Below are 27,345 nucleotides of genomic sequence, written 5' to 3'. Positions count from 1 at the left end.
AAAGAAAAAAAGTCCTTAGTTGTAGCCCTGAATACACTTCAGGTCAGGTCAATATATTGTTGGTCATGCATTTTAATAAGATCAAAGTTAATTTTTTTTTTGATGTCACAGGTACAAATGGTATCAGATTTAAGAAAGCTCTTGGTGAGCTGGCTATCTTTATTGCATCAATTGATTCTGTCTGCCAACTGATTCCGTTCCTGTGTGCTCACCACATGGTGACGCTCAAGATCACGTCAAAATGTGACACCCAACACGCTCCTTTTCGCAGCTCATGGTTGAACAAGCATGGGGATAAGAGTCCGCTAAATTGTTAAGATCACCATTAAACAATGATGTCATTAGGGCTGTTATTAGATTATTATCTTTTGACTATGAATTTATCACACTAAAGCTGAGTTAACCCTTGGTGAATGGCAGATTCATTTGGCTGTATCTGTTCTTAAACTTAAAGGAAGATTTCATCAAAACAAGAGAGGACCATTCTATGAAACGATGGCTGCTGAAAATAAGCACTGATTAGCATGCGTGGCTTTTAAACAGCTTTGCTTTGAAAAATGTGAAGTGAACAACTCAAGCAGATGCAGTTGCTGTGAAACTGGAGATGCTGAGGATTCAGAGGAGTCGGCACTTGAATACACTAAGATGAAAGAGAGGAGAGCGCAGGAAGCAGAGGGTTTACAGAAATCCACAGGGTATATGTTTGGGTCACCTGCACAAGGTCATGATGAACATTTTTAAAATTGTATTTATAACTTTCATCAATCTTGACAGTACAAACAGCAAAACATACAAAGTTAAAACAAATTAAAAACTGATGCAAAACAAGATGCTTTTGAAAGAAATAGAATAACAGTGTCGGAAAGATTTTAGATTACAGGACAGAAGTCGGATATTATCTATAAACACACCATCACCTGCAAAAAGCAGTCAAATAAATAATCCTTTACAGTACAATTAGAGCTCTAAAGCTGAAATTAGCATGATGAAAAAGCTGAGTACTGTCTGTAAACAAGGCATTCATCAAGTCAGTCATTATATCTGCTCATTCTGAGCAACGTATCTTACATTATTTATGATACATAACTATATCCAGAGTAACAGAGAGACTGACTTCCACATTGATGCATGTAAATAATGCTTACTGATTCATTAACCATTCACCACTCATCCCTTGCCTGGTCACAGTGTCACCCTGGGATACCCAGCTGTCCCTTTTCATTCTGTTCAGATGGTTTGATCCCTTCACCTACATTTACATGTTTTACATCTCTACCCTTCATTCTATTGTCAGAAAGAAACTCTCATTCCACATGTCAACTCACTTGTTGTTGGTTGCTCAGTGACACAAATTGTTGGCGTCGGGGTCAGACTGGCACATAGTAAGCCGGTCGGCTCCAATGTGGCATTTACCATGTTCCCATGTACCCACTGTCTGCTTTAAATCTGGGTTAGATGGTGAGGAATGAAGCTTGTGTGTCTACAAGTATGAATGGGATTTTTCAGTTTGTTTCCCTTCTATTTTTTATACAACTGCTGACCACTGCTCTGCAAAAGAGACAGAGCACATCTGGTGCTGGAAGGCCCGTGTGTGTGCGTGCACACGTTTGTGTGTGTGTGAGTTTAGATTATGTGTAAATGGAGCATCCCATCTGGCTCTCTGCAGTACTGGAACTGAGCCCACGGCATTTCGTGGAAGGGGGTCTGTCACACCTCTGTCAAGATGCCAACATCTGCTCCTCTTCCGTGCAACCATTAAATAATGACACAAATGAAGGTAACATTTAAGACGATAACACATGGAAGATTCTTCAATTGTGAAGCTCTGAAACAATACAATTCAACCTGGTGTCAGGCGTTGTAGAGAGTGCCCTATTAGCCTCTAACTGAGAACCCAACAAATGGCCGCTTTATTGCTCAGCCACTTGCACAGTCAACTGCCATGGCAAATACGTTTAGTATTACGGTCAGGATTATAATCATTTTGAAAAGTGCATTGTTTTTCTCTTTGAGAGTGAAATCCCACATCTATAGAATCAATTTGCACCAAAACATTGAAAATGTCTGTATTTAGTTCCACAACTTTGAGGAAACGCTCAGATTAAATGGGCTGAATGACAGGGGCTGCTCGCTCCTGACAACTCCTTGAAACGTTGTACATGGAGATAAAATAAAGTTGTAATAAAAAGTAAACGTATATCATGTGGGTAATACGACTGTTTTTTAAATGCATAATCCCCAAAACGTGTAGCACCTAACGGACGTGAAGTTACTTCATCGGATATATTGTTGTCTTCATTCTTGGTGCCCGAGGAAGAGAGAACGTGTCCAGATGGGAATACGAAGGATCAGATCAAGGTTGGGTTGTGGAGGATTTTTTTCCCCTCGAACCTGCTATGTAGCAGCCATGTTTGTAAACCTGCCACCTGTGTTCTGAGAGAGTTCAGTGCCAACTGCTGTTCGCTGGAGAATCAAACTGAGGCTTTATTGCTATCTTCAGGAACAACACAGAGAGGTCCCCTCCCTCACTGCCAAAGTCACACTTCTTCAGCTTTCGGGAAAACAATAAAATCAATCCAAGCCCGAGAGTGTAGCTGTGGCGCTGTCTTTGCAGTGCAGTGAGTCATCTATCCCATGAAGAGCTACAAGAAAGCGCTCAGCCCTCGTGACATAACAAATGTACTGTTTCTTTTTACAATTGAATGCTTGGACAGTTCTTTAACATTTAAATTGACCTTAACATGGAGTGTTTGCTTACACTGATGGTGACTCTTAAAGCATGATAGATCTGTTAAAAGCCCTGGGGATCCACCTTGTCGCGCAAAAACGGGCAGCACATTTTTGTTAGATAACAATACTGTTTTTTGACGTCATGAAATGTCATCTGTGAAAATGTTTCCTCTGACTTTGAACGTGTCAACATTTTGTTGGGAGCAGTGGCTTAAGATCACGAATGTGCCACTGACAACAAGTGTGTCACGTTCGTAAATGTCATTGTGCCTCCAATTCTGTGGTACTGCTCACTGCCTGCAGGCCATTCAGTGTCAGTCTGGTTATGAGAAGCGTGCACCACTGATCTTTACCTCAACCAGTGCAAGGTTTGAATCAATGGATCTGAAGCTCAGAAAGAGAAAGTCCTATTTAAGCACCCAATATCTTGCCATAACAAGTCAATAGCATTATGTTTTGAGCCATAAAAACAAATGCAAAATGGACGCTTTCCATCTGAAATACAGTTCCAGATTATTGCCACGGCCTTCACCCATGTGACTAGAGCGAGCTGTCATGAGGCTCCTCTCGCTTTCCAAAGAGAAATATTTAACAGCTTCACATTCTGCTGCATGATTGGCTTCCTGTGAGTTTCAGAACCTCAGTGCCCATTCTATTGCAGTCAAATTCTTTTGATCAAATCAATTATCCACGTTTGGTGATTATTTCTTAATCACTATTTCATTATTATAGTGTATCGTGTTCCTTGTTTTGTATGTTGCATTGTTTAGTGAGTGTACAGTTTCGTTACATCCCTGCTGTTCTCCTTGTCTGTTTATAGTCTGTTATCTCCCATGGCGTTTCCACACGAGAAACCTCCCAGCCAGGGACCAATTCTGAGGTCATACATAGATGGGTGGCACATGGTAACTGGTCTTGGTTTCCTACAGTTCAGGTCAGTGGGTTTAACAGAAGGTTTCCATGATCCAGCACCGCAATGGGCTTTGCATCTGTACATAGGTCCCTTGGAACTGCTTCCTCTGGTAGTACATCTGCAAAGCACTTTGAGTTATATAACATGGGCAAAAGGAGAGCATATACATATATATATATATATATATACTTGGCTTGCTCTCCTTTTTTCTTGGGATGCACCTGGTTTCTTGGGGTTTTGAAATAGCACATAATTGAAGAATGCAGTATTAAATGTGAGCCTGACTACAACAGTCAGCAGAATATGAGTCAGACCTTGTTTCAAGAACCGTGCAGATCTGAACAAGTGAGTGCAGTTTTTAAAACTGCCGTCCCATCCTCAGCTAGCACAAAAGGAAGACCTGACTTTATATACACTAGTTTCATACAACAGTCGTCGCCATGTTATTTAAAATGCAGTCATGACATTCCCTTCATGCCACAAATTTCTTTCATATCTGTGATCTTTCATCTCACCGACGTCCCCCGCTGTGACTGTCTGCCTCTCCTTTCCGTCGTGAATTTCGCTGACGTGAGGCCTTGGAACAATAGCCAACATCTAGCTGGCAGGTCGATTGTACAGAGTGTACTTGAATAGTCATGGACACATGACGGAAACTCAAAGCGTTTTCTCTATTCTTTCCTCCAAGTTCACTGTCCGAAGCGCTTCTCTGTAGTGAGTGTGGGCTGCTGTACCTTGAATGAGTGATAGCTCTGTTGATTCCTTTAATGTCAAAACCAAAAACAAGTGCTGATGTAATGAACACTGGGTACACTGAGAACCGCTGCAACTGAGCAGCTAAAGCAAAGGCGGCTCGTTGCACATGAAGAGTTTTATTTTGTGCAAAATGTACTTAGTCGTTACATTGTATCTCGTGAAGCAGAATAAAATTAATTGAAATCCAGATGAGATTAACGCATTATTTATTTTGATGAAAAGAATGTACCCTTAAATGATTCTTAGCTCACAGGACAATGTTAAGTCCATGTTTTCCTTAAATAATGTCACACATTCTGTATTAGAAAACAGTCCCTTCAGGAAATGCCACATATATAACTACATATATTAGTACATACTGTATATAACTATACATATCTACATATATAAAATCAGTTGTTTGATCTTCAGATTTTTTTTTTTCAAAGAAATATCTTGTTTCAGTCGCTGCGTTGACAAATAACAATGAAGTGGTGTGCTGGACACATATGGACAAGGGTCTGGCAGGACTTAATCTTCTCAATTGACTTGGGATTGGTTTGACTGGGACCGACTCATGTAATAATGTCAAAGTGGTTAAGTCCCTGGGCGACTTTAAAGAGCTTTCATCTGCCCTTGAGGGCAAAAATAAGAGGGATTGAAGGACAGTGAGTAGACCATTCCTACCCTATCAGAAGAAGAGATGAGTGGACAAAAACGGCGGGTGGGTTATTTAGGTTAAGTGATGTATTGCCAAGTATGTGGGCAGCAAAGAGTCACCTCATACACCATCAGACTCCCAGCTTCAAGTCAAAGATGACTAAGCTCCAACTCTGAGTATCTGCCAGCACTCGAGCACCTCTAAAGCCTCTGGCAGTGCCACACTAATGTTGCTCTTCAAAGGAACGTTCAAAAGCCTGCATGATTTACATTCAAGCCAGCTAATACAGTTTCTGTAGTTATGTTAAGCTTCTTAATTAACATTTTAACTCTCAGTCTCAATCGGTGATGAGGACTTCAAGCATGTCAGGCTAGATTCTGATATGTTTCCTGTTCAGAGGAGGATCTGGGTTATTCAGTGGAGAGTTGGATGTGTGTGTGCGATGAAGAAAAATCTGGCTTGAGCACAAATCATGTCTTGTAAAGTCCTACATGAAGCTAAATATTTCTGTAATTTGTGACTGTGTGCGACTGATGAGTCTCTTCTTAATTGTGAACTCAATATCTGTCATCATAATCCGTTGGAGGAAAAAAAGAATCCAGCTCCAGCTGAGTCGAGCAGGCAGACGAAAGCAGACGTCATTGAGGAGAGTGTTTACAGTGACTCAATGAAATAGGATTAGTTACCTTTTGCCTGCCCATGCTCCTTTTTTTACCATCTCTTATCTGACTCAAGCCAAGAGCTGAGGTGTCAGGAACCATCGCATCAACGTTCTCCATTGTTTGTTGGGTGAGGTGAGTGTTGCATCAGTAATGGTCTAGATTCCAACACTAAGGAAAGCCAAACAAGGCAAGGTCAAGTTAGAACATGAATGTGAGTAAAGCAGTGATGAGGACTCAGGACTGTGAAAGCAGCTTCTTTACTGTACGAAATAAAGAGCAGACATTGGATTCAGCCAATTGGTCTTTCACACCAACAATCTGGCACTGTTGTCCCCCCCCCCCGGATTTCATAGAACCTTTCTATTGAACGAGCCTGTGTTCATAGTAGTTTAAGCACAACTAGTGGGAGGGAGCTCAAAAGAGCTACTCAAATCGGAAGTAAAGAGCACTCTGGAAAAATGTTTTTCATCCAACATTCAGGCGTGCAGCGCCTTTGAATAATGAGGAAACATAGAGGATGATTACATTCGACACCTCATCCTTACTCCCATGGTGTAATATATTGACGCTTGGAAGTGGGCTTTTTCAATGGAGTAGAAAACGTTTTCTTCCCTTGCTGCTTTTCATGACAGGGACAGGAGAGCGAACATGAGGAGCAGCATCGCACACAGGTGTGGCAGGAAGTCACTGTGACTGAAACGTAGCAGTGCTTGGGGGCTTTAAATGGCAATTGGCAGGTTGTACAACAAAAGGATCCCATGGCTTACATAACCCCAACTTCCATCTTTCTTTTATGTGACACGCTTCCCATGGCGTCATGATATGGCGGGGAAGGCGGAAAATGTCCATCAATTGCAATTCTATTTACTTCATGCAACACTTCCATGACTGCCTTCAGCCTCAGTATAGGATGCAAAACATTCCCAACATCAGTATATGACGCCATGGGAGTGAGGATGGGTTGCGACGGACCCATCTGTTATGTAACAATGCTTCTATATAGGCTGATATGTTTTACAGATGTGAATGTTATGCCAACGAACAAAGCACATACAGTGGTACCTCGGTTTTCGAATGTCCCGGAATTCGAACAAATCGGAGTTCGAACCAAAATGTTGAGATTTTTTGCTTCGGCTTTCGAACAAAAATCCATAACTCGAATGCCCCCGAAAAAAGCCGGAAAAAACATAACGTGCGTGGACCGATCAGCTGACCCACAACGCACTTTGTTATTGTGTATAACGCAGCCTCTGTATGCAGACGTGTCCCGTCAGCTACATTTACTGGCTGTTTCTTCTTCATATTGAGGTGTAAAACCTTTCCTGTCTCCGCACTGGACCGTGGTAGAGTGTCACAGGGGAGGTGCTCGCTCTCCACACCTCCGAGGCTGGAGCTCGCACTCCAGGGTTTGATGTCCTGTTGTGGGCTGGAGCTGGGACAGGGATGAGGCGAGTCTGGGACAGAGCGTGACTTGGTTTATGACTTTGTCACAGCCAAACTGCACAGAAGCGCACATTCAGAGCTGGACACGCACCGGGCACCTCTTCACTTCTGGAGAGACGCACTCACTCGGCAACCCCTCCCACATGCAGCGGCCACACACATAGAGGAACAGCGCACCTGCAGCAGACACTCTACATTCACTCCTACAAAAGACTATTTTAAGGCTTGGAACGCATTATTTCTTTTTCCATTCAATGTAATGGGAGAAATTGATTCAGATTTCCAACAAATCGCTTCTCGAATGGCCATCGAGAACCAAGGTACCACTGTATTGAATTTTGTTTCGGTTGTACTTCCTTTTTACTGTGTAAAGAGAGAATATGACGCACCCACCGATTCATTTTTTTCCCCGTCTGAGTACACCAGCCGGTCCTAAATTAATTATCAGCACCTGTTTTCATCTGAACCCTGAAGTTGTCCTTATCAGATTAACAAGCCATAAAATAAACCCAGCTGTTGACTCATCCCACAATGCTGTCTCCCTGATACGAGTCATCCAATAACTTATGCTGCAGGACATATGTGACATCTGATTGTCAGTTTTCCTGGTTGTCTGATGTTATTTTGGCCTGGAAATAGCAGTCTACCGGTGAAAATACCAGAGGTCAGATCCGACTTCTCTGCAGGTGACACTGGATCTCTGTGACAGGCACCAATGACTGTCATATTTATGAGACGAAGTGGAAAATTAAAGCGTAGCCTGGAGAATAAGCAGTCCAAGTTATTTAAATCATAGATACCATCTTTCACAGCAGATTTATTCCTTTGACTTTCTATCTGCCTGTGTGGAGAGGAAGGCTGCAAATGACGACGATTAGGGACTAGCAAAACCAAGAGAACATTGTGAAGAAAAGTTGAGGTTGATTTATGTTTATTGGGACTTCTAAATGCTCGTGTACACTGGCCCAAAATGGCTTTTTTAAAGAAGGATTTAACTATTCTGGGTTGTTGCAGATGGTCAGGCTTTAGTTCATTTTGTCTACCAATGTTTTTTTTTCCTCTGGACATTTTCCAAGATGACAGTGCCAGGATTGATCAAGATTAAGCATCATTTCCATGCATGGATGGCTCCACAGTCCAGACCTTAAGCCCATTGAGAATCTTTTGTATGTGCTGTAGAAGGCTTTGTGTCGTTTTCGACTCCCATCAGCTATACAAAAAAATGCAGTGGAACTGCATCTGCAGTGACAGTCAATGTCTATTCTGGATTTGTCCCACATTAGGGCAGGATTGATATTTCAAAAAATGCAAGAATGGCTGGGTTGCAAACAAAACATCTTAAAGGTCACAGAAAACAATCACATTTTTTATTTTTTAATACAGAATAAAAAAAGAGCTATAACTTTAGTTGAAATGGTTTTGTTTTCCACATCGCTATGAGCTCTAAATGACTATGTTGTGGAGGGTTTATCAGTATACGGACACCGATGTCTTGAACATCACAGATGCATCAGCCTGATATAACTAATAATTTGTTAGGTGAGATCCCTCACTCTTCAGCCTGTGCCTCATTCATGTAATGACCTCATTTGAGTCTGAGTCAAACAGAATGGCTTTTCTGTGTAGTCGCTGCTCAGTGTACTGAAGCTCTTCCCCCTGTAATTATTTAGCTCAGAGAGCATAATTGCTGTTTTTTTTCTTTTTAACAACCTGCTGATTTTGTTAAGATAAAAGAAGAAAAAAGTGAAAAAGTAGATGTTGAAAGGCGGTAATTAAATAGATCATCAAAGGCTTTGCGGGGGTATTTTTTCTATATTTCAGGATTAGCGTTTCATTTATTCAATCGTATTGACCTCAACAGCATGAGGTCAAACATCATCACATACATCAAGACTCAATATGCGCTTGTCTGTGAAGCGCATATTGAGTCTTGATGTAAGTGATGATGTTTGACGCCAAGCTAGTTGGTCGTACTGGAAACGGCTCACATTACAAACCCGTCCTCATTCTCGAAACATTCCCCTAAGTCGTTGCTATCGATCTACCCTCAGCTAGTTTTCAGGTCAACTGAAGCAATGCAAAGTGATCTCAAGTCGACCAAACCTATCTTCCAGGTATTTATAGCGAGAGAACTAAAGTCACAGACCAGACAAGGAAATGGTCGAACTCACAAGTTATGAAAATGCAATCTCTATGCTAACATATAGATGAATAACTGAGGAAACAGAACTACACGCCTCAGTTGAGAGAGCTGGGTTATCCCACTTCCTCTGGCAGTCCCATGAAAACGTCCCTCACTGATCCATCTGTTCTCTTGGCAGCGTACTAGCGGACCATAAAGGTATGGATTCATAATTGAACAGCAGATAGATTGACGGAACTGTGTGCAACTAAATGTGTACTAATTTAAAAACAATTTTTCTTTTTTTTTTTATTTTTATTTTATTTGATGATGACTCAACTCAGGTGGCACCACACCGTTGTTGCATAGTTTTCTACAGAGGATTATTAATTGATATCGTAGGTATGTTTTTGCACTGAAGGTTTGACAGTTAAACATAGTCAGTTACTGTACAGCGAGTTATTTTCTTGTCCATTCCCCTCTGGCTTGTCCATCAACATTCTCACGCCGCCCACCTCCCACTCCGCTGGAGTGGGTTCTGACCAAAACATTTCCTGCAGGATCAGATTACAAGTCATTGATATTTAAGAGGAAACAATACACAGCAGATTGCATTTTGATAAATGAGGCATTTACTTCTTGCTACTAGTTAAAATTACTTTTGCTCATCATCCGGTGCGTAGGAGGAGAAGTGCTAATAGTGATGACTACAAATGTTGTGGCTACTGCAGTGTCATGTCATCTTCTATTGATGGGTTCCCCCACAGCGCGTCATAGATGTGAAAATCTGGGACGTGGAATGATTCACTCAACTCTTTCTCCGAGAGACAATAGTTGGATTGCACAAAAGAATTGAGGACTAGCTTGATTTAGGTTTTCTCGACCAGAACCGCACATGAAGCTATTGGTAATCAGAGCATATTGTTTTCAACGACACTCATCTATCGCTTATGAAAATATGAGACAAATTAAAGCTTGTCATTTTGAAGAATTTGTGGTGAAATGCAGATTCGGCTAACTTGACAGCGATCTTGTGAAATACAGTAATGGTGCGTGGCCCTCTTTTCCATGCTTGGAGGGGACTGTGGAGGCGACATGATACTGTGGTTCTCAAGGAAGGAGCCGTTGCCATGATTCAAGTCGAGTATGTCGCGAACCTGAGCCACAACAGAGTCAATATCTGCGTCACAATAAATAAAGTAAAATCAGTAAGTTCTTTGTGGACAGATCAGAACTGGACAAAGTTCGGCCCGGGGGCCACATGCAGACTATATTTATCAGGTCAGACTAAAATACAAAACGGATCATGTGAAAATGTTGGCGGCTAAACGGCTGTTTCTTAATGTTTAATTTACGTATTTATTTAATTTTCAGTGATCCACTTGACTGCAATTCATGTCCCTCGAAATAAATTTAAAAAGTGTCTTTACATTGTGTTTACATTTACATGATTTATTTTCAGAATTTTTATTTCAGCCATATAAAATGTTTGTGTATCGTATTAGGGATGTACTCAGTACTCCCGCCAATACTGGCCTACTTCGCCGTACTCGTTCTCGCTCATGACAGCGCCTGACACTTAGGGCAGTGTTCCCCTATATTCCAATGATTCAGTGCATCGCAGGCTTTTATAGGGCTGTCAAGTCTCACACTAATGAGGGGGGGGACACAGGCATGGATGGTCGGGGGGCTGGTACTTCCCTTGTCAAAAAGAAGTACACTAAAGAGCACTTTAGTCCTGGTTTTATGTTTCAAATACATTTGCATTCAACATACATATAATGTGCTTTGATCTACATATTGTTTTAGCATTAATATTTTTATACGTACTATATATATATATATATATATTCTTTTGCAGTGCATACTTAATCATTTTATTTTACTATTTTTAGTCTGTTTCTAATTACTGCTTGTTTGTATGTGGAAACTTCACTGTCAAAGACAGAAAAACACAAATAAGAAACAAGTAAATTATGTCTGTGTGGCTTGAGGTTCATTTTAGATTATTTATTGTCAATTGAAACAAATGTATTTTAATGTATGAATGGTGAATTGAAATAAATATAACTAAAATAAAGCTACATTTTAATATACTGTCAATGGTTCTGCACTACACTTCAATCACATCATCATTTCCATTTTATCATACTTCAACTGATCATTAAATACATTTCCACATCTGTTTAATCTGTTTTATGATTCATATAACTGTATTTCAATTATACTAATAATACGGACTATATCAAATATATTCCAAAATAGCTTCCAAATAAGTTCAGCTTAAGTCAAGTTTGCTAAAGGTACTTAAAGAACCCAAATGTAGTGTACACTGGAGGATTTATTTTCGTGATCATAGTTCTAAATGTGTTTAATTCAAGAAAGCACTCATTAATGACATGATAGACTCTGATCTGATGATCCGTGGGACCCAGGGTCACATGATGGTGCTGCTACTTCCGTCTTTAAGGTGAACCCTTACTCTTAGCATGACAGCACATTTGTTTGTTTCCTGCATGTCATTCACGTCATGTGGCCCAGAGGGCGTGTGACAGGCGTCAGATCCCTTGTCTGCAAATACCTGACAATGAAAATGGTTCCCAGTCTCATGTCTGTGTCGACTGTGAAGCAATATCTCATGGGACTCTTGCCTCTTTTCAGCATCACCGACGTGTACTTGTTTCCAGTTTTACTCATGTTTTCTCATTTGTCCTCATTTCTGGTGAAATATCTTCTTTACTGAGGAAGCATCTCAGGGATGTTGCAACCGTCCTTTGCACTGCTACAGATCTCTCAGTAAGGTTTCTCTTCAGATAGCATGATTGAAGCTTCTGGGTGAAACCGCTCAGTGTACTCCCAGCATGAAGTGTGTACTCTTGGTGAAGCGCTCACAGTCCTGTAGGTGATTCGCTGCCACAGATGTCTCTGCCAGTGGTGGAACTGCCCAGCTGTCTGTTTCATGCAAGTCTTTAGAGCCCATTCCACTGCAGGGCACGCCTTTATGGAGCATTATTCCCAGGGAATGGCATATTCAGACCAGAGCCCTAACCCACTTTCCTCATCGTGCCACTCTGTCCGCCTCACTTTCTTCAATATTTTACAGAGAAGGGCTTATTCTCCCCAGCATTATCCCTGTGAAAAACGCGCAGATTAATATAATTGGATTGTTTTGTTTATTCAATTAAGATGGGTGAAGAAAAGGCGTTGGTTGAACTCTGGGACGTTGTCCTTTCTAGGTCAAATAAGTATAACAGCCCACTGCTGTCATCATCTTCCTTCGGGAGATTTGAGTTGTGATGACCTTGAGGCATTTTGCTGGGTTGTTTGTGGATGTGTGGCTTTGTGCTATTTCCAGCTTTGTTTCTAAAACTGCGGCTTCTCTACAAACAGCTGTGCCGTCTCACCAGCCACCTTCAAACAGGAGAGCACTGCAGGAGAAAAACAGTTCCCTGTCTAATGTTCCTCCTATGCAGATAATGTTGAAACAAATGTAAATAAATTAGTAGATAATAATGAGCAGAGCAAACATAAAATACAGAAAATACAAATCCATTCTTAATTCTGTTTTTATACACTGTTTAATGATTGTCAACTGTGGTTTTGTTCATCATTCCTTAATAAAATGAGTGTATGTGAAAAATAACTAAATGAGTTAAACACATATTTATAATTTCATTGTGTTAATAGCTTTACGGAAACACAAAAGACTGCAAGGAGAAATTATGAAAAAGTGTGATTTGTGTAATGTGTCATTTATTGAATTCAATAAAACAGGTTAAAGGGATCCCTGCAATAATGTCAATGGTGAGTAAATATAATAGAATAATATATAATAGAATAAATAAGTAAAAATATGAATATAAATAATGGCAATGTAATGTGCGTCATTATTACGAATGATTTGATAATAGACTGTTAAATACTGTGGCTGGAATTGTATTTATAAATGTTCAGTTTAACTCAATCAATGCTCTGCTTGAGAATAAAAATATTTTGAAGAAAATAGAAAGGGCTATAGAAATGATTTCTGCAGTATATATTTTCCATAGTATTCCTTTGCTGTGTGTTGTATTGAGCTGCATAATGTCCAGCTATGTGTGATAGCGTAGTCATCACAAAGTGATGCTGGTGCTGGTTATTTCAAGTCCAAATATTAAAAAAGTTTGTGTTGCTGATAAATAATTGTGAATTTCTTCACATAACTTCAGTCTACAAACACAGGTCAAGCACCCCCAAGGGATGTTTCCAAAATATAAGGGATGGATCCCGTTTTAATAGCTACCTGTCCTAAAAAGTAGCGACTTTTAGTTTCGGTGTCATCTGGGAGCCTTCCATGGGAGTTTGAGTTGGTCAGCATGCTCTCGTCCTACTTTCCTCCTCGCTAGCTGTCTGTTGAAATGGTGTGCCAGCCTTTCACAAACCTTTGACAGCAAGCCGCTCCTGATAACTCAACATCCATCTGTCTTGTTTTCCTCAACAAAATTCAATTTATTCCTCTCATGTAAGCGTTTCCACAATCAGTAATCTATCTTTGGATTCCTCTGAATCTGGGCCGTCTGGTCAGGTGCGGCCGCCCAAACCCCTCCTCCCCCCAGCCTGCACTTCTGTGCTGTATTCTTTCTTTTAATGTGACGGATGATGACTGGTATCTCAGTGAGCGATGCTGGTGTCCAACAGTACGACAGTGGCAGCTGCACTAAACAAGTAAACCAGACACTCCTGAGACGTTTTCAGTTGGACCTGAGAGATTGCATGAGAGTTTGCTCCAGCATAAGCAACTGCTGAGTCTAATAAGGAAAATGATATTGTGATGGCTTCTTCCTGCTGAAGGAAATGTGACTTTGCAGATGGGCTTTTATGACTCGATGATGGGATTATAATGTCAGCTGCTTCAGGAGATTTAATGTGAATGTCCTATGGTTAATGAGTTTGTTATTGTTGTCTGCTCTGGAAGAGCTACTGCCACCTGCTGTCCAATTGCACTCAGAACTATCAATTGTTTTTAATTTGTTAAGAGTATTTAATTATATTAATATGTTGGGCAAAAATATTGGCCTTCCTCTCCACCTTCTGCCTCGCAGTTCTGACCTCAGCATCTTCCTACCGATGTACTGGCTCTCTCTCCTCTGTACATGTCCAAACCATCTCCATCTAGCCTCTCTGACTTTGTCTCCTAAACACCTGACCACATGCTGCTTCCTGATCCTATCCATCCTGTTCACTCCCAGAGAGAAGCTCAGCATCTTCATCTCTGCTACCTCCAGCTCTGCCTCCTGTCTTCTCCTCAGTGCCACTGTTTCCAAACCATACAACATTGCTGGCCTGATCACCGTTTTGTTCACTTTCCCTTTCATCCTTGCCGACACCCTTTTGTCACACATCACACCTGACACTTTTCTCCAATTATTCCATCCTGCCTGCACCCGCTTCTTCACCTCTTTCTCACACTCTCCATCACCCTGGACAGTTAAGCCTAAGTGCTCCTCAACCTTTTTTATCTCTCCGTCTACATTAAATATTGATTTTGGCAAGATCAATATTTAATACATAGATACTTGGACATGCCGCTGTATTTTTGGCATGTTTAATATTTGCATATTTTTTGTATACTGCTGTTGATGAAGGGAGTGATTCAATCCTTTAATTTTACAGAACATAATAATTAACTTGTTTTCATGGACATCATATTTTAATATATATAATAATTGAATATATAATTATTTTAATGTTTGCATTATTTGACTTTCCCCCGTAAAATGATGATTCTGATTCCAATATATTGCTGAACTTGCAGTATCGCTATATATATATAACACAGTGTATTGTGTCACCACTCCTGTATTGGGATACGTATCGTACCAAAAGATAATACACAGCCCAACAGCCCTAGTGCACTCAGAGTTGACATGTTTCTCAGGGCTCCTCATCTGCTTCCTGGGTTTTCTGTCTCCTTGCTGGCAGTATCAGAACGTAGGTCAGACAGTACATGGCATGCAGTGGCTGGAACATGAATTGATGTCTCTGTGATGGATGGCCGTCACACTGCGGTGCCGTGATTTGATCAGTGTCTGGTTGACCCTGGGCTCATTTACACTTCACCACATTTCCATTCAGCAACCTTGCTAAGAGGCAGAATGACCCTGTTGTTTGCTGCCGTCTCACATGAATTCACTCTGGTTGGTCAGGGAGCTCGGGAGGCTGCTAACCTGTTGTTGGGCTGCTAGTCACTGACCCGATGACTTGCATAGAAACATGTGCTGAGCAAAACTGATGCGTTCTCATATAGTGTTGCACAAAGACTTGAGCTGCTTGCTGTATGGTCTTTCTTATTTCATTGTATTAACACCTCTATATTATGAGAGTTGGATATTCCTTGCTCTCCTCTGAGCTCTAACTCCTGGAAGCAACCACGACAGCAGTCAATTGGCAGTACTTCTCCATCAGTAAGAAGGCAGCATTCTACTATTTAACATGTGATGAGTGAAGTTAGCAATGTAGGTTTGATCTGCTCATTGTTCATAATAAAAGTTCTTTCTTTTATATTATGTACATTACCTTTTGCATTGTTTATTTGTTATTTATTACTGTTTTCTATACATTGTTGTTCAGCATTATTGTTATCTAGCAGGTTTGTGTAATCAAAAAAAAAACAAAAAAACAGTGACTTTTATGTGTGATTAAAGAGAGAAAAAAAGAAAACACATTTGGCAAAGATTGGTATCAGCCTGTTGGGACTTTCAAAAAATTGGCAATCAGTATCGGCCAAAAAAATCAGTGTAGCCCTAAATCTTATTTTCTTGGAAAATGAATTCAAAGAGACACATTTGTTTGAATTAATCTTTTATAAATGATAGTTAAAGTCGAGGTTAAGTTTCTATTTAACTAGTTTCTGCTCTCAGCTTTGTTGTCAGAATCGTGTGCTGTTCTGACATCTCCAAGACTGGAACATCTGGAAACTACATGTTGCTTCCAGATGAGAGCAGAAGTCCTGACTTGGCGTGAAAATAAACACTCATTCTGTCATCACCTCGACACCGCTACATGCCGCATCTGCCTGTTTATAAAGCTCTCACCGAGCTTCCAGGCGGTATTTGAACGCACTCACTATCTTGAAATTACATTATCTTATTTTAAAAAAATGTTGTAAGAATCGTGAAATGATGTGACAAATACCATGTAATAACATGATATAAGCACTAAAAAACATGACAAGTATGACAAAATAACATCATACCGATCCAAAGTTGCCTTGCAAAACTGCTCTTACAAGTATTGCCATTATATTGTCTCCTGTTGTTATCTTTTAAATCTGTGCAATATCTGCATCTCTGTGTATCAAGACTAGAATGGTCATCATGTGTGGGCATGCAGACTAACAAGTGTTTAAATACAGAAGAATCCTGGACTGGCTGCAACTCTCTCCAGGGCAAGAGCATCCATGCAGGAGGATGAGCCTGAGCTAAGTTGATAAAACATTAGTCTGTTAGATGATACTCTTATTAATAATCCTTATGACTCTCTGAAGCAAAGCAGCCCTCACATAACACACACACACAGACTTGTACAAGCTCCTTGAGTGGAATGTGATTACACACTTGAGTCTAAATTCATTATATGCCGCCCTGTCTTCCAGACACATTATTTCACAGTTACAAAGTGATGGAGGAGCTTTCATTACCATCAGCTTCATCTTGCCACCTCCAATAACGTCATTCCAAATAAATCATATTTCCACTCCACATACATGCATCGAGCCAGTGAGAATAAATTGACACGTAAAAAATATGGCTTTCATCCAAGTCACTGTTTACGTCCCTCAGTAACTCAGCGGTCCGCTCGATCCATCTGTTTAATATGTGTGTGTAGTTCTGCCAGACAATGCTCAGTAAGCCTTTATTTCCTTCCTTTCTGCAGACACACAGGCAGCTGGAACACTTGCTAGTCTGTGTGCGCTTAGTAGTGCATCAGTGTGCAAACACAGTTGCATGTAAAGCAGCTTTATTATGTGTGTCTTTGTGTGTGTGTGGGTTTGTGCATGCACATATCATATGAGCAGGGCGGTGCATGTATCTCCAGAGCCAGGCCCTGCAGGGCAGACATGCTGTGCTCACAGTCGGCCTGCGTTTTACCAGCAGTCTCTATTTACACCGTCTGCCATTCGTCTGTCCACCGCTGAAACGCAGGTTGATGTCTTCTTATAGCTGCTCCTGCATCAGAATGGGGTTTCACTCATGATCAAAGTGGGTTCATGTGGTTGCTCTATGGCTGTACTGGATGGGTGAAAATAGTCGTGACGCTAACCATTTCCACATCAACTAGCAAGCCTGTAATTACTTCTCATTACATTTGTTACTTTGGCTAATCTGCACGCCTCCAAATTTCAAGTTACCATTTGGTAAAAGGAGCCACATCATGTGCATGAGTGGGTTATTTTACAGTTCCAAGCGCTCATTCGAACATAAATTCTGAGTAATATGAAACCGTGTAAGAATGAGTAAGTACTTTTTCCTTGCCGTTTAAGTGCCAAGTATTGAGATGCTTTGAAAGTGAAATTGTCTCAGTGACCCACTGCCACTGAAAAAAAAAAAAAAACAAAAGTTCAGTAAACCTCAAGTTTCTTCTTGAATGATCATCATCATGGAGTTTAGTTTGAAAGTTTCGTGTGAGTCACCAACATGGCTCTGGAACAATGCGTAAACACACAGAATGAAATGATCATACAGTATATTTTGTACAACGTTCTGTTTGAATCAGAACGTGAAATAAGTGCAATCCCGAATTCAAATCCACGGCAGTGTTGCATTAAGTGAGAGCCGGGTATGACAACAGAGCTATAAGATTATGACCGCCTGTTGATTTGCTGACCCCAAAAGAGCTCCATGTATTCTGGGATTGACCTCTCCTGCACCTCGCTCACACTCAGTCATCATCACAGGTTCACAGCAGCAGACACTCGCAGACTCCTCTGAGTCTGAGCTGCAGTGCTTGCTGCAGATGATGCAGATGATTAAAAAATAAACGATGAATTATAAGTTTACCCAAGTGTGAAAATAACACATAAGAACAGCTGCTCAAGTTGAACCGTCTGCTGTGGTGCATCACTCAGGCTCCCTGTGTGTCAATAACTGAGCTTTCAAGAGACAGAGGCAGAAAGAGCACCAGAGTAAAAGGGATAAAATTGAAGGAGTCATTTCTTCTCTTATCAATGCCTTGAAATGTGATTCCAAAATTTTCAATAATACTCACATGAAGAGTTCTCTGAGTCAGTCTTGGGGTCGTTGCTCTGTAAACATAGCCTAATAACCCCTCAGTACTGCGCGGAGCGATACCCAAACATCTTGTTTTGCAAATTCTGCTTCACATGTCAACTTGAGTTTCTTAAGTTGCTGTTTTTTTGACGTTTGTTCTTGATGCAGTATATTGCACAGTATGGAGGTAACATTAAATCGTTGTCACATATTATAAAACATGCGTGAAAAAGCATTTCTAAAAATCAAAACATGTCATTCTAATATTGAATATCTGAAAACAAAATAGATTTTATAGTAGGGATGCACCAAGCCACATTTTTTGAACTTCCGATCGGATCGTGATACTTGAATTTGAAAATCTGCCGATACCGATATTCCTCTGATCTGATACCTGAGCTCAGTTTGCACATTTTTTTCACCATTATTGTTGATTGTACATTAATTTGAGAAGGCAACGACGGGTCAGTATAATACCGGAAAATATGAAATCTTGACAACAGTGAAAACATTATCCTGAAAACAAATTAGCACCTCTGAAGGTTTCACATCGACATTTGATATTAATTAAATCCAACATCGGAGATATTTGAGTAATTTACATGATGCTGCGTTTGAGACGCAAAAACATCCGACATGCTTTGATGCACTGTCTGTTCACATGCTGCGACGCCTTGCTTCACCGTCACGCATATTCGCTCTCTCTTAATTGTCCTTTGGTTTCCAACTGACTCCTATTTACAATAAATACCACACATCCCACTGTTAAAGTAAATCTATTCCACAGTTTGCAATGGCCTAGCAGGGCAGCTGACTGTGAAGAGAATTCACCTGAAAACATGAAGCTTATGGATCAGTCATATTGGCTGGTTGGATCTGCAATGCCTTATCCATCAAAAACGTTGGTATCCGAGGCCGATAACCGATATTTGCCTGGATCGGTCCCATCCCTATTGCATGGGATTCTACCTCTATTTTTGAGTCAGTTGTTGAATGTGGGTGTGGCACATTATAAAACAACGGTTTTGTTTACACAGAGAGATCATTTTTACTTGATACACAAAGGTACACTATGCAATACCAGTAACAATCTATACCCCTGTTCACGCTCATACTTTACTGCTTCTTATTCTGGTTACAGAGAAATGCTCTTTGGTGGTCTTTGAGTTTTGATTTGACTGGCAATGATCCCTAGTTTGGCGAAACATGCTGCATTGTAGCTTGTCACCTTTCTGAATGCAGTATTTCGAGAAACTAAGCGATTGATCATTGTCTCATGCTGACACTTAAATCCTGCTGAAATGAACTCATTAAAGCCAGCAGCCGAAAAGCTATGACTGCGGCTTGGAATCCACAACATGTTGGACTTATTCTTGCATCTGACTGAATACAGCCAGGGGATGGACTGACGTGAATTTCTCACAGTTGGATTTTGCTGCAGCCTCTCTGCGCAGAGAGAAAAAGGGCAGTGAATAAATGGTCAGAGGAAGGAGAGATGTGCAGCTGCTTTCTGTTGCTAAACCTAACAGTACTATGTAATAGACACCTCTGAATGAAATCTTTTCATTCTCATGGTGATGGTCTTCATGTGAGGAAGTTCACTTCTCATGGAGCATTACAGCAGGTCACCAGAGGTATGACGGTAGAAAGCATTTCCTGAGACACGTAAACAAATGCTACTTAAAACAACGTCCAGGAGTCACCTGGAAATACAGTGAAGGGTGTAAGGCAAGGCCCTCAAACTTGATTGATGGGCCACCAGAAACAAAGTGTTGGTGAGACTGGGCCACAGACCAGAGGAGCAAGAGGTCACGTGGTTTCGTTCCATCTACAGCACATAATTGTGGCCATGTAAATAAATAACATGAACAATAGGTGAGGTGACCGTCTATAGGCCCATTCATGCTCAACGTTACATACACATACTCATATGGACAGAGCCTTTGGTCCGGTCTTATTTCCTGAGCTTTTCTGCACGTTTCCACAAAGCTTACAGATATGGGCCAAACGGAGCAGTAGCAGCTGTTACTACCTGATACGTAGCTCTGCCTACCACCAAATCCACCAAACAATTTCGTTTAAGGGCTTGTCTTCCAAACCTAACACTCAGATTCCCTAGTTAGTTTCCCTAGAATTTTATTTTTTAATTGTGTTCTCTAACCAGCTGACATTGGACACACAGGCTGTCCTGTGCCATGCTAAAATGTGACACCCGCAAGTTTGAGACCGAGGTGTAAGGGCTCTGAATTACGTCCCTGGAACCTCCTGTCCATCAGACGCCTGTTTTGCTCCCAATAACAGAGCCAGCCTTCCTCACCAGCTTGTACAGCCTGTTGGTCTCTGCATCGACTACAGAGTGGCAGAGCGTGTGCAGGAGTCTCCCATAGGAGAGAGGGAGAAAGAAGTCAGACTGAACACTGGATAAATACTAGTCAGTTTTTTTTCATGGCGATTCCAACTCAAACCGAGCCAATTTCCTTGCATGTAACTTCACCCCAACCATTGCGACAGTGTTCATTGCAGTCCAGCAACTGGACTGTGAAGAAAACAGGAAGAGTAAGAGAGATTCAGCCTTGCTCTTCAGGGGGATCTGGCAAACTAAGTGATATCCGGCCAGCCTTCCTCCAATCAGTCGGATGTCACTGTGAGAAATGCAGCAGATGTTCACTGATAATAGAAAATTGTTGAGACCTGGAACAAAATGCTGCTCTCAGTCACTCTCCAGGACGTGATAGCTTGTTTTAGCCTGTTTTATTTATTCATCGCAGCAAACCTTATTACATCTTGTGGCATTCTGTGTGTCGGCACCAGGCCGAGTGAGAAACATGACAGCAAGAGACGGACTAGATTTTCTTTTTTCATCTGTCAAACATCTATACAGCTGAAAATGTAAACGTCTCAATGCCCTGTCAGCTTCTATGTCATTAGCATAATTAAAACAGACCGGGGTTTTTGGAGGCTGCGTGTTAATGGCTCCAAAAGCACGATGACACATCATGCTCTGACAACTTTAATAATTTTCACTCCTCAAGTTTGCGTGCATCTGTTTGCCAAATTTTCTCCATAGTGAAGAGACACGTTGAGCTCTTTCTGACTGGTCACGTGGTTCGTTCTGTGATCAGTCCTGATCTGTTGCTGAAGCAGCGGCATTTAAGGATAGAGACATGTGGTGCTTCACCTGCCTGAGATAAAAAAGCTTGTTCGCTGCAAAAAGTGGATCAATTAAAACACTGGCTGTTTTAAAAATGGATCCATGCAGCCAAGGCCAACATTGGGAGAACATCCCAGTCTCACTCCCGGGAAGTCACATGTTGACCTTGGAGTGAGACTGGGTTGGGGACCAACAGAAGAAACTCCAATACTGAACAGAATCACTTCTGTTTTCTTGGTGTTGATACTGAGTTAGTCAATGTCCTCTGTTTATAGTTACATTGTTGAGCTGGGGTGGGCGATTAAATTTATCAAGCACAAAGAAAGGAGGTGCTAAGAAAAAAACAACAGGTCAACATGATGGGAGAACTAAATGGAAAAAAAAACGCAAGTGAGGATATTATGTGTAGTTATCAAATTCTATTATGAAAACTACTCACAAAAATGTTGCTTGGTTTTGTCGATGTATTTTAAGGGACAAGAAATACTAAAATAGTCAACAATTAGAAAGAGAAAATAAGGAAGTTGCATCATAATGAACAAAAATATCACATAGTAAAGTTGTTACGTTATCGTTAATAAAGTTACTCTGACTCCAGGAAGGGCCATGTAAATACAGTCAAAGGGCTGCTTTTGGCCCCTACACCACACTTTGCCCAGGTCTATTGTAGTAGTAAAAATAAATTTAAAAAACACTGTATAAGATGATGCGTCCAAATTTCAAAATTATTATTATTATTATTATTATTGTTGTTGTTGTTGTTGTTGTTGTTGTTGTTGTTGTTAAATAAAAAAAGCCAACCTACTTTTTTACTTTGTGCAAATAAATGCCAATTAATTTGCACAAAGGGTACTTTGCAATTTTTTTCTGCTTCAGTCTGAATCATATTTGTGTCATCCTTACGAGCTTAGGGCCGCTAGCCGCGGCTAATGGCTAGTATACGGTGGCTGAGAAGTGCAAAACACATGTACAAACTTGTGAAACAAATTTACAAATAGTGAAAAACATTTACAACATTTAAAGCAAATTATAAGACTTATTTTGCAAACTAATGTTTTCCTGCGTGTGTAAATGTGTTTTCAAAGTTTGGAAATTATTTTTCAAGGTTTGTGAATATGTTTTCAGAGTCTGTAAATTTGTTTTCAGCGTATGCAAACTTGCTGCAGAATAGAAAGGGAGGGCACCAAATTATGGACGTGATACGGAAGAGGTTCTTCGGGAAATTTGCATACACTGGAAAGACATTTACAAAAAAGAAGTTTGTAAATGTTTTGCCATTTGTAAATTTGTAAGTTTGTCAATTTGTTTCAGAAGTTAGTAAATGTGGATTGCACTTCTCAGCCACCAGTATTGTTTCACTATTGATACTTTTCGGAGCAACAATATTTTTGACAACCTTATTCCTAGGCCCTACAGCATTTTTTTAATAATAATTATCCTCATAGTTTCCTCATCCCTGATAGAGAAGTTTATATAATAATCAGCTGTCATATCAAAAACAATATTTGTATCTACTTAGTTAAACGTGTGAAGGAAATTTCTCTAAGCCTCATAACTGGATTTGATGACTCATCTGAGTGTTTATCTACCCATGGCAAATTTGCTGATGATACTGTGTCTATTTTCCCTGCTCATTTTGTTGTTTTGTTGGAATGTTTATGACATATTTGTTTGGAACAAACGTGTTAGCAGATGCGTCACAAGTTATAAAAGGAAACTGTTCACCATGTCGGCAATACAGAATTTAAAAGTGGGTCCTCTGAAGTTGGAAAGTTAGGTGCTTGCTTGAGAGTGCATTCATACATACTGATGTAGGTCAAGGTTTTACTTTTAATGAACGCTTGAGAAAAAAAATGCCTTAGAGATAATTCATGATAATGTAATAATTATATATATATATATATATATATATATATATATATATATATATATATATATATATATTATAATAATTGTAATGATTTCATTAATAGTATGGTTCATTGTTGAGTCCACATTTTGGAAACAAATCGACAGATTTTGAGGCACATAAACATTTGGGTCTGAAGACAAAACACTGCTTTGTATGGCTACATACTTTTCTGATGTAAGTTGTGTTTATCTGCATGTGACTTTGAAGCTGGTGTTGGTTGACCTTTAAGGCTGTCGATACGTGTCTGTATATTTGTGTGTTTGGGTAATTTTGTCTTGACATTTATGCCCAAAAGGTCAAAACACTGACTTTCGTATTCATTTCATCCCAGCTCAATATATCGAACCATGGCATTGTAGTTTAAGGGTTTTTACATATTAACATGAGTATTGATGCTCATGGCCGTGTCTTAGACTGGCACCGCTGTGACTAGAGAGACACGCAGAAAGGTGACATTTCACCTTTTCAGAGGAGTGAAGGTCACGCGCTGTTTCTATAGCACCGGGACAATGGCCATGAACAGAGAGACGTCAGATTCCAGAGCAGCGGTGGGCAGTTCAATTTCCAGATTATATCATGTTAGTAGAAGGAGGCTGTACAATCTGAAAAAAGTGCTATATGGGTGTTTTATGTTTATAGGTATTTGTGATGATTATTGAAACAATATTAAAATAAAGGGGACTCAAGACTTAAACGGCTTTTAATATGCATTTATGTAAATGTGAATCAACGAGTACTGTTGTGGCTATAGAACGATAAAGCGACCGGTTGGGAAACAGCTGCGAGAGCCACCTCAGCTGACTCCTCTCGATGTGGTGGAGCCACGGCTCTACTCTGAGCTCCTCCCACATGACTGAGCTCCTCACCTTATCTCTGAGGGAGTACCCAGCCACCCCGCGGAGGAAACAAATTTCGACCGCTTGTATCCGTACTGCCGGCAGTAAGTCAGGCACGTTGGCCTTTGCCTGGGCGGCCCTCACTGGTTCTGTTCATTATTTTTGCAGACAGAATTTCTAGGTGCAGCCAAGGGCCGGAAGGGGTGCGGTTTTGAGAGCGCAGGATTTCATCTCTGCTGTTTGCGGATGATGTAGTTTTTTTGGCTCCATCGAGCCAGGACCTTCAGCACACACTGGGTTTCCAGCCGAGCGTGCAGCGGTCGGGATGAGGATTCTCACCGCCAAATCCGATGCCATGGTTCTAGAAAAAAACATCTAATATAACAAATATAGTCAATGCACATGAGGAATTGTAAACGGCCAGCTGTCTACCAGAAAAATGATCAAAATGGCAAACATGTATAAATATATTTCAAAAGGTAACAGCGAAAAAATTAACAAAAACCAAAAGAAAAAAGAACAATACAAGTTGTTCTGCCTCTGTTTGACTTAAATAAATAGAGGTGGATCACTGCTGAGCCCTATTGTGCAGTCTGCTATCTCACTCTGAATTTCCAGCAGATGCAGTGGTGGAATGAATGCGTAGTTGATGCAGGGCAGCGGCTGAGTTTTCATTTTCCACTGGCAATGGAGTCGAGGGATTGTTACCCACTCTGTCACGCGAGAATCGTCCATCCTGCGGTACTTTGCGAATTGAAAGAGGCGATGTCTTCATAGACTTTATGACAAGTGTCATAATGGGCTCGACCTCCAAAATGAACGACCCATCATCCATGTTGTCATGAAAGAAGTGTTATTTTGACTCCGCTTTGGAGTCACATTCGCCAGTTATGACGTAGTGTTAGTGCTGCTCTTATCTGATTTCCTGTCTGAACGTGTCTCACCACAAAAATAGACCTGTCGTGGGATTGAAGCAGAGCTCCAGAGCCAGTGGCAGTTGACATGAAGACCCGTCATGATGCTATAGATTCGCAGCTTGTGTCACTTTTGTCAGTGTAGTAGATTAAAGCAGTTTTTTGGAGCTCTTATTTCGGCCCTGAAACTCCAGTGGCTTTGAATTTACTCTGGTATGGGTTAGGGTTAGAGTTGAGCTGAGCAATGAAACATTAAGACTCTTCTTCTGGCCAAAAACTTAACTGTTATCTCAGCAGAAACATCTATCTCCCTTAATATAGTCCATAGGGTGGAGTGGGAACACTTGACATGCCGGCAGACTTCCTCGACTCTAATTCCAGTCCAACATTGTCGCAGCTTCTGCAGGGGTTGTAAAAGAGACTAGAATATGGATGAGTGGGAGACGGCTGTGATTGAAATGTGCTAAAGCGAGACGATGCTTTTGTGCTTCCCTCTGAGGTGTGGGGGAGACGAAAGTAGGGCAGAGAGCAGTTGAGTTGAAGGCTAGGTGGAAGCGCCTGCCTTTCCCCCCCGAGCCTGAGCAGGTTCCCCTCCAGGTCTGGCTCCCAAACTGATGTTTTTAACCCAGTTTGTTCTTCTGGATGGCAGATCTTTCAGTTTGTGTGTGTGGCAGAATGAGCTGAGTTTTTTTTTCCTTCCAGTAACAAGCAAAGCATGAAGCCATTGTGAGAGTTCATGACACATAAACGCTGACAATTTGTACTCTCTTTTCTTTCAGGAAACATTCTCGTGCACACAACCCTCAGAGGAATGAGCCGCCAATGTAAGTGACTCGCCTGACCCGACTGTTCCTGTTGCCGTGCAATGACAAAGAAGTGACAGGATTTTTGACATGTGACACACCCTCTCATTTACATTAGCCGACTCAAGAGAGAAGCGTGGAACAATGAAGGCTTGGCGCATCACACTCTCACTCACTATACTTCTGACACTGTGCAGAATTGCGATCAATCTTTTCTGTGTTCATGTCTCTATAATAAGGACTCTGCCTTGTCAGAAAATGATTGGGTAATCTTTGCTGTTGTTTGCTGTTTGTATCAATCAAAGCAACATGTAACAAGTGGGGGACTACAAAATCGTGTTCGACATCTCTGTTCAACACTTTCTGTTTTCCAAACTAAACCCAGGGCTTTGTTTACAACAAAGCAGGTTGCTTTAATCGCAGTTTAGTGGTACAAGAATATTTGCCACAAGAAGCCACATTTTTCCATTTGAATGAATTTGGTATATTACTGAATCAAATGATGGTCCCATACATACATTTAAACAATAAAATATTGCTTATTTTGCATCAGTTTGACAATAAACTAAAGCTCTTTTATTGTCTTGAAAATATTTGTAGAAGAATACTGAAATACATTCAGGGTAGTGGAAACCCTGGCCACTGTGTAGTGAAAAACATCCTTGATTCCTCCATGTTTGTTGTTGTTGTTATCATCCTAGCTGCGTGTCTTGTGCATCAGTGTGATCAGTGGACCAGGACCTCCTCCCCCTGTTGTCTGGACAGCAAAACTGTCCCACCACTAATATATCTATATATATGACAAGTGAATGGAAAGTGAAGAAATTTAAAGTTGAGTTTCACTATATTCTTTATGGCAATAAAGTTACTTTCTCATGCACCAGGTTGGTCGCTAGTTGATGTCTACTGGCATCTAGAGAGGCTGGAGGGTTCTGTGAAATCATGGTGACAACCCGTGGGCAGCATATCCAGCCAATAAACAGCTACATAACAGCTATATTTAGAACAGATACAACACGTGGGATTCATTTGTCATAAATGAGTTACCTCAGCTTTAGTGCAATAAATGATGATTACAATTTTGTATCTATTGAGAAGCCTAGGAGCAAGTTGTGAAAATGCTGTTGAACCTTTGACGTTGCTCAATGAAACAGATCTAACTGGAGATTTTTCATGGCATCCAAGGCTTCATTCGACATCTTGTTGTGTTGTCTC

At 40.7% G+C, this 27,345-nt stretch overlaps 1 protein-coding gene across 5 annotated transcripts in view; it reads left to right on the top strand.

Annotated features, from left to right (window-relative positions):
- Window positions 1–27,345, top strand: part of dlgap4b (discs, large (Drosophila) homolog-associated protein 4b) — a 104,705-nt gene that overhangs the window by 40,185 nt on the left and 37,175 nt on the right. For all 5 annotated transcript variants that reach the window (XM_053867293.1, XM_053867292.1, XM_053867289.1 and 2 more), the window contains exon 3: window positions 26,107–26,151. The gene's annotated coding sequence lies outside the window, so the exon portion shown is untranslated. The remainder of the gene's footprint in view (window positions 1–26,106; window positions 26,152–27,345) is intronic.

Source organism: Synchiropus splendidus, chromosome 6 (assembly GCF_027744825.2).
Source record: "Synchiropus splendidus isolate RoL2022-P1 chromosome 6, RoL_Sspl_1.0, whole genome shotgun sequence".
Classification (NCBI taxonomy): domain Eukaryota; kingdom Metazoa; phylum Chordata; class Actinopteri; order Syngnathiformes; family Callionymidae; genus Synchiropus; species Synchiropus splendidus.
The sequence above is the reverse complement of the archived record's forward strand: the minus strand, read 5'-3'. Positions and strand labels throughout refer to the sequence as shown.